Source organism: Pteropus medius, unplaced genomic scaffold (genome assembly GCF_902729225.1).
Source record: "Pteropus medius unplaced genomic scaffold, Ma_sr-lr_union100, whole genome shotgun sequence".
Classification (NCBI taxonomy): domain Eukaryota; kingdom Metazoa; phylum Chordata; class Mammalia; order Chiroptera; family Pteropodidae; genus Pteropus; species Pteropus medius.
This window is the reverse complement of record NW_024354875.1, coordinates 20,828,094-20,836,986: the sequence shown is the minus strand read 5'-3', so window position 1 is coordinate 20,836,986 and position 8,893 is coordinate 20,828,094. Positions and strand designations below refer to the sequence as shown.

The 8,893-nt window shown below is 33.2% G+C and overlaps 1 pseudogene; it reads left to right on the top strand.

Moving 5' to 3' along the window:
- The first annotated feature begins 7,782 nt into the window (after positions 1-7,782).
- LOC120597298 (uncharacterized) lies at positions 7,783-7,906 on the top strand (annotated as a pseudogene).
- The last annotated feature ends 987 nt before the right edge of the window (positions 7,907-8,893 follow it).

Sequence of the window (8,893 nt, the reverse complement as noted above, 5' to 3'; positions counted from 1 at the left end):
GAGGAGGGAGGGAGAAATTGGGGGGATCATTTTATGAACTATATAGATGTCTAACCAATGTACTGTATACTTGAAACTAATTAAAATTTTAAAAATAAATAAAGAAAAAATAATAAATGTCAAAAAAAATTTCCAGCTGAAAGAATATAATACCAGATGTATACTTGAAAAAAGAGTATCTGAAGTAATAAATATATAGATAAATATTAAAAATCCTTTTTTTGCTTTTAAATTTTCTTTATAATTGACTATAAAAGGTGAAATTTATAATAACGAATTAGGGGGCTTATATGTAGAAGAAAAATATAAGACAAAATTAGCACCAATGGTGGAATGGAACAATAGGACTATATTACTATAAATTTCTTATGTTATATGTGAAGTGGTATAATATTTGAAGTTTGAACAAGGGTTGGTAAACTTATAACCCATAGCAAAATCTAGCTTGTATCCTGTGTTTGTAAGGCCCATAAGCTAAGACTTTTTTTATATATATTTTAAAAGGGTTATTAAAAAAAATATGTAACAGAAAATTTATGAGGCCCATAAATCCTAAACCATTTCTAATTTGGTGATTTACTGTAAAAGTTTCTCAATTTCTGTGCTGGTCTGTGATACTTTAAATTGCATACCAAAAACTTTAGGGAATTTACTAAAAATATAAAGGTATAAACTATAAGCCAAAATAATTGAGACAAAATAGAATACTAGAAAATAAGGGTAAAAAGAATAAAAAATAGATGGAAAAAATATATAACAGGAAGATAGATTTGAACCCAAGTATCAATAGCTACATTAAATGTGAATAACCAAAACACTCTAATTAAAAGGAAGAGATTGTTCTTTGGGGTAAACTATCAAGACCCAATTATAGTCTGTCTACAAAAAAAGCTACTTGAAATATAGAGATACATATGAGTTAAAAGCATAGAAAAAGATATCTTATACAAACATTAATTGGAAGAAAGCAGGAATGTCTATACTAATATCTATGAATATTTTTAATGAAATCTATAAATAGATTCCTGTTATAAAGTCTATAAAATAAACTTTATGAAGAAACTATTTCCAGTGATAAAGAAGGATATTATCATTTTAAAATAATTTAAAAAATGGCAAAAAAATCTAAAGCCATTTTTCAGCAGATATGTGAATGACTAATAAAGACATGAAGAGATGTTCAACATGACTAGTCATTAAGGAAAGACAAATTAAAATCATAATTAGGTCACACTACATACTGACTAAAATAAAAATGATCAGATCAAGTACTGGCAAAAATAAGCAACAATTGGAACTCTTCTATATTATTGTTGGGGAGGTAAAATGGTACAGTTACTTTAGAAGTCATTTTGATAGTTTCTTTTAAAGTTAAATATATATTTACTATGATGCAGCAGTTTTAATCCTAAGAGAAATTAAAGTCTGGTAAACATTCATAGCAGCTTTATTTATTATAATATAAAACTGGAAACAATCCTAGTGTCTATCAAGAGGTAAGTGGATAAACAAACTATGTTATATGTTACAGTGAAATACTACTCAGCGATAAAATGGAATAAACTACTGAGACATCATAACATAGATGAATCTCAAAAATATTACACTGAGTAAAAGAAGCAAGACATCACAGAACACCCGCTGTGTGATTCATTTATATAAACTATTAGCACAGGCAAAATTAATTTATAGACACAAAAAGCAGATCAGTGGTTGCTGAAGGTATAGGATTAGCATTGGGTGGGGATAACTATAGCAGTTATTGAGGCATTGGAAATATTTTATATCATGACTGTAATGGTGGTTACATGAACATATAAGTTTGCCAAAATTTATCAAACTATTACAATTTTAAATTATGTAAATTACATCTCAACAATATTTGTTAAAAGAAATCACTTAATGACAGAATTTTTATGTGTTATTTCTAACCAGAACTTTCCTGAAAACAGTAGCAATATATTATTACATTCCCATCTACTAGTAGAGTGTCCAGAGGATAGTACGTAAAACGAATATTGGATGAATAAAAAGATAAATATTTGAAAAGATAAATGAATGATACTGAATATATTCAAACAAAATAATAAGCCAAAACTTTAAAAATGAGTAATATTTTGGGAGGTATCACAGAAAGGCTTCTTGTGTCACTGTTTTATGAATCTATCCTGACATGATTCCCGATAATCCACCATTAAAGATACATAATTTTGGATAAGAGAAATTGCATTCCTAAGATTCCAGTTTTTAAACACACATACTTCTGCAAAGGGATAAAATATTGAGCTATTAATAACAACTAAAAATGACACATCAAATTTGCTAGTATTTTCAGTAAGCAGTTTTTAGAATAGGTAAAAAGTTCTTATGTTCGATATGGAAAAAAAAGAAAATGGAAAATCAGGTGGTATTATTACTAGAGAGCATTGGCCTGGGGTGACAGGTCCAGGGTAACTAAAGTCTGCAACGAGGAGGCACTCTGCATTTGAGCAGTCAGTGATATGCTAAAAGAAAAAGAGATGATGTAAATAAGGATGAGAAAAACACATAATACACTTTTTGATCTTTTTATGTTGTTGTTGACATTTTCTTCCTAGAACCAGCTATAGGGTGAGTCGGTCTGCCTCTAGGAACATTCCAGGAGATGATTTTGGGAGACAATAGCAACACAAAGACCATCTGTGTGAGAATCCCAGAATGTGATGCTTCTCAAACTATTAACTTTTCTTTTTCCCAAAATCTCATTTTGGGGCTGAAATGTACTATTGTGACATCTCTACATAGCTCTGCGAAACAGATAATAAATTTACTTGAACTTAATGGGTACAAAGCAAGTAAAATAAGCCTTTAGTTTTGGAAAAATGTTTCCTTTCTTCCTGAATTCCCATGTATGTCACATAGAAATCAGGTAGATGGAACACATAATTCACTTAAAACTTTGGATGATGTGGCAGAAAAATCGGGCATCCAATCATAGTTCATGTGTTTCCTCCTAAGACATAAGGAAACAGCCTTCCAGATCGGCAGGGCCATGGACTCATTCTGAAAAATTAACTGAGCCATTTCTGGTTGGAGACACTGAAAAGCCCTTTCACAATTCTTTTGTCCTCCTCTCTTCTTCTGCCATGGTCACGAGTAATATTTTCTCCAAAAATTGGAGGCTCCATTGGCTGGGGTACCTGGGTAATTATGCAGAGAAAACCCTTTGCCCTTGCCAGCCTTCCCTGGAAATATAACAAGAGTAAGAAACTTTTGTTGTGCAAAGTCTCTGACTTTTGGCTTATTTAGCCTATCCTGACTAATATAGCTAGTCAATGTTTTATACAAAATAATGACTATAATTTCCCCTTTTGTTAAAAAAAGAAATCTACACTAGAATCACAAACATAAAAAGGAAAAATATATATTTTGAATTGGATGGATAATGGGAGTTTCTTCAATTGTCCCCCATCGGCCCATTTAAAATAGTATTTGTTTCTTATTTTTAAACTTTTCAATGTATTTCTATTCATCTTCAATACAATGAGAAGTTTTCAAAAACTAGGCAGAGAGTCTAATCAAATTTGAAGCACAAAATTAACATCATTGACAAAGAATATAATAACTGAAAAACCATAAAGTTTGTGTGTGTATATACATGTAAAAAACATGATTTAACACAAAAGTACATGGAAGGTGATAGGTATATTTAATTCAATTATTTTTTACCTTTCCAAATCTTTAGTTATTTTACCAAGCTATTTTACATTAAAATTCTACATAAAAGATTTATAAAATGCATCAAATAAAAAGATGAGACTTCTCAAAAAGTAGGTAATAAAAACGGATATTTTTTCCAAAATATAGTATATTTTTATCCTATAAAGGAGGAAGGAGTCTTGCCTCAAAAGGGCAAGGAAGTGAATATTTTAAGTTTTGTGAGCCACATATAGTCTCTGTCACATATAATGTGTATGTATAAAAATACATATGCCTGTAAAAGTGTAGAAACCATTCCTAGCACCCAACATACAAAAAGAGGCCAAAAGTCGGATTTGGCCCACAGACTGTATTTCACCCTCCCTGCTATAAAGAGTTTACTTTATTAATAGCTATAAGATAATATAATTCAGCACTTTTCTTTTGGTCATTTAAAGGAAAAGATCAATGCCTCAATCAGTTTGAAAATTGCTGAATTTCTTGGAGTATTTGCTGAATTTCTTGGAGTATTCACAAATCTTTCCATCTCCATGCAAAGCTATGCTTTTGCCTGAAGGCGAGCTCCTTATCTTTCATTTGGTTACCGTTAGGGTTTGGATATTAGTTCACATTCAAGGCTGTATACATATAATAGTACATTATTCTGTCAAGTACCGTTCGAGCCAATTTCTACCTAAAGTCCCAGGTGCAACCAAGTTTCTGGTTCTTGTATTTACTCAAGCTCTCGCCTCACCTCCACGTTCCTTTGTTGGCAGCCCCTTCTCTGAAGTTGCTGGACCCTGATCACACCTTCAACTGCATCCAGAACCGTTACTTTTCTACCCATCGGACCACAAATATCATCTTTGACCAAAGTCTTCTCAATCTCAGATATGACAATTGTAGTTCAACTCAAGATACAAATTACAGTGCCACCTCAAAAAGAGTCACAGACATTTGACTATCCCTTCAAAGACTTTCTCCTTATCACTAGAAAATGGCTGGAGCGGTTAAACTTGTTGTTACACTGTGTAAGCTATTGTCTAGACTCTTCTCCAAGACTGGAAAAACAAAGCAAAGAAGGATGTGACAGGCAGACTAACCTTGGCTGAGGTCTGCAGGAACTGGGGCTGAGTAACAGAGGATAGAGCTGGTCCTTGATTACAACGGTTTTACAAAGAGAAATAGAAGTCCGAGTCACTTCAGAAAAAAAGGTAAGAATGAAGTTTTACTAGATATGGATCTTCGATCAAGGTTGTGCAACAGTGATTAGTCAGGACAGAAAGAGCTGATTTGGGACATGGAGACATATTTCTTGATGCCACAAAATGTAGAGTGGACCTCTTTATATGGTTGATGGTAATTTGCTTCTAGGGCAGTGAAGCCACTTAAATAGTTAAAAGGGTTACACTCTTGTCATATATGATAGACTTTGTTACTGCCAAGATCACTTCCTGTTCTTACAGGTTGGCTGCTGCTAACAGAACAATGAAGATCAAAAGCCAGTCCTGCAAAGAGCAAAGATATAAGACCGTCAGTATCTCCTGGATTATAGTGGTCTCTCATGTTCCTTAAGAGATTTCCATTAAGCAATGTCCCATCCCAAGTAACTAGAAACTTTGCAACATCTCCATATTCTTAAATCCCAACAAGGGACACAGGGGAATATATCAAGATGAGACATCAGAAACAATCCAGATTTCCATCCATGTCTAAGACAAAATGCAAACCACCTCTAAAAATATTTCAGAAATATGCTTTGTATAAAGCCATGATTAAGAAACATAATAGTTATATTTCTTTTTAAAATTTATTCATTTAAATTAGTTTCAAGTATACAGTATATTGGTTAGACATCTATATAGTTCATAAAATGATCCCCCAATTGCTCCCTCCCTCCCCCGGCCCTCCACCTAGCCATATATTAATACTAACTGCATTTCCTCTGCCATGATCCCCATCTCCATGACCAACTATCGACTACTAATTTGTACTTCTTTAACCCTTCACCCAGTCCTTCAATCCCCTCTTCCCTCTGTCCGACACCAAATTGTCCACTATATTTGTGAGTCTGTTTTTGTTTAGTTTCTTCTTTTTGTTCCTTAGATTCCACATATAAGTGAAATCATAAGGTATTTATCTCTCTCTGTCTGACTTATTTCACTCAGCATAATAACTTCTAGGTCTATCCATGTCAGTGCAAATGGTAGAATTTCATTTTTTTAATGACTAATATTTCGTTATATATATATATAATAATTTCTTTATCCAATCATCTGTTGATGGGCATTTAGGCTGCTTCTATATCTTGGCTATTGTAAATTGTGCTGCCATGAGTATTGGAGTGCATAGATTTTTACTTGTTATTGTTTTGGTTTTCTTTGGATAAATACCTAGTAGTACAATTGCTTGGTCAAAATGTATATCTATTTTTAATTTTTTTGAGAAACCTCCATACCGTTTTCCATAGCGGTTGTACCAATTTGAGATCCCACCAGCAATGTATGAGAGTTCTTTTTTCTCCACATCCTCACCAACACTTGTTGTTTTTTGATTTGTTGATGATAGCCATTCTGACAGGCGTGAGGTGATATCTCATTGTAGTTTTAATTTGCATTTCTCTGATGCTTAGCAACCTTAAGCATCTTTTCACATGTCTATTAGCTATCTGTATTTTCTCTTTGGAGAAGTATCTGTTCAGGTCTTCTGCACATTTTTAACTGAATTGTTTGTTTTTTTGTTGTTGAGTTGTATGAGTTCTTTATATATTTTGGATATTAACCCATTATCAGATGGTTTCTTTTGCTGTGTAAAACTTTTCAGTTTGATGTAGTCCCATTTGTTTATTTTTTCTTTTGTTTCTCTTGCCCCAGGAGATATGTCTGAAAAGAAATTCCTGTTAGTAATATCAGAGAGTTTACTGCCTATGTTTTCTTCTAGAAGTTTTATGGTTTCGGGTCTTACATTTAAGTCTTTAATCCATTTTGAGTCTATTCATGTATACAGTGTAAGAAGGTGGTCCAGCTTTTTTTTTTTTTTAATGTACCTGTCCAATTTTCCCAACACCATTTATTGAAGAGACTGTCTACCCCATTGTATATTCTTACCTCCTTTGTCATATATTAAGTGAGCATATAAGTGTGGATTTATTTCTGGGCTCTCTATTCTGTTCCACAGTACTGGTACATTTATGCCAGTACCAGGCTGTTTTGATTTCTGTAGCCTTGTAGTATAGTTTGATATCAGGTAGTGTGATACCTCCAACTTTGTTCTTCTTTCTCAAGATTGCCATGGCTATTCAGGATTTTTTATGGCTCCATATAAATTTTAGGATTATTTGTCCTAGCTCTCTGTAAAATGCCATTGGTATTTTGATAGGGATTGCATTGAATCTATAGATAGCTTTGAGTAGTATAGCCATTTTAACAATGTTTATTCTTCCCACCTATGAACAGGGTATATGTTTCCATTTATTTGTATCTTCTTCAATTTCTTTTTTCAATGACTTATAATTTTCTGAAAACAGGTCTTCTACCTTCTTGGTTCATTTGATTCCCAGGTATTTTATAGTTTTCAATGCAATTGGAAATGGGATTTTCTTAATTTCTCTTTCTGAAAGTTCATCATTGGTGTATAAAAATGCCACTGACTTCTGAATATTTATTTTGTAACCTGCTACTTTACTGAATTCATTGATCAGTTCTAATAGTTTTTTGTGGAATCTTTAGGGTTCTCTCTATATAGTATCATGTCTTCAGTAAATAATTAGAGTTTTACTTCTTCCTTTCCAATTTGGATGCCTTTTATTTCTCTTTCTTGTCTTATAATAGTTATGTTTCTAACATGGAAAATGCAAAAATACCAGATACTACCTGTTTGGAATAAAATGCTTCCATGTCGGGTCTTTTGTTTTTGTTTGTTTGCTGGTTTATTTGTTTGTTTGTTTGTTTTTTAACATACCTCAAATTAAGGAAGTGAAATGCATTTATGAGATGCTTACATTGTGCTTTCCAAGAAAAGTTTTAGGTTGGTTCCAATGAAAAAAAGCATTTTATTCTTTTCTCATCAAAATTATACAAATAAGTTTGTATTAAAGTAAAAATTGTTTACAGCCATGCTACCCTGAACAAGGGTAGCCAGATCCCATCTGATCTCGGAAGCTAAGCAGAGTCGGGCCTGGTTAGTACTTGGATGGGAGACCACCTACGAAGACCAGGTGCTGTAGGCATAAAAAATAAAAAAATAAGGGATTGTAAGCTGACAAGGTCCTTGCAATCTGTGAGGTCAATCAAGAGTTGCCTCACCTAAAAAATAAATAAATAAATACATAAATACATAAATAAATAAATAATAAAGTAAAAATTGTCTTTAATTTCAGATACCATTTAAAATCTCATGAACATAGATGTTTGTTTTGCTATTGAGAAAATAACTGTATAAGAAGACTCAAACTCTTTTCTTTCAGTCATGTTAAATATGTGCTATAAATGTGACATAGGCCTCATGTTACCACCTGGAAGTATTAGGAATCAAAACTTATAATAAAGCCTGGAAATTGAGACTATAAACAGAATAATGGTAGAGGCACTTTCAGAGTTCATCTGATCCCCATAAATCATACTGTTCAGAAAACCTTCCAGAGCAGGTGGTTTTAAGTTATGTTAATAACTGCAGATAGAATTTAACTTTCTGACATGCTGTGAAGTTTTTCCTTCTAACTAGCATAAATCCCTCTTGCTTCAGTTTTAGCTCACCTCCTGCAGTTTGGTTTTTTGTGTTCAGAAAGAACAGCTGGTCTCCATCGTCCTTACAATAACCATTCATATTCCCAAAATTATATCCCACTTGGGTTTCCTCTTCTCTAGGCTAAAAACTCAGTTCCTTTAACCTTTCCTCGAAGGTCCTATTTTCCAGCCATTTCATCATCGCTGATTGCCTCTGGACTCTTTCCAAACTCTGTATCTCCTGTCAGTTGCACTTTTCTCAAACTAGAACAGGACTTGATGATTGAAGATCTTCTCACTGCCAAATATACTTCCTGTTCTTACAGGTTGGCTTCTGCTAACAGAACAATCACTATCAAAAGCCAGACCCTCATAAAACCCTGAAGTGCCATTTTATTCCTAATGTGACACACATCCGCCTCTCCGCCCCACCACCCTCTGTCCTCATACAATATCAGTAGAATGGAATGCATTTCTGCAGTAGGGAAATT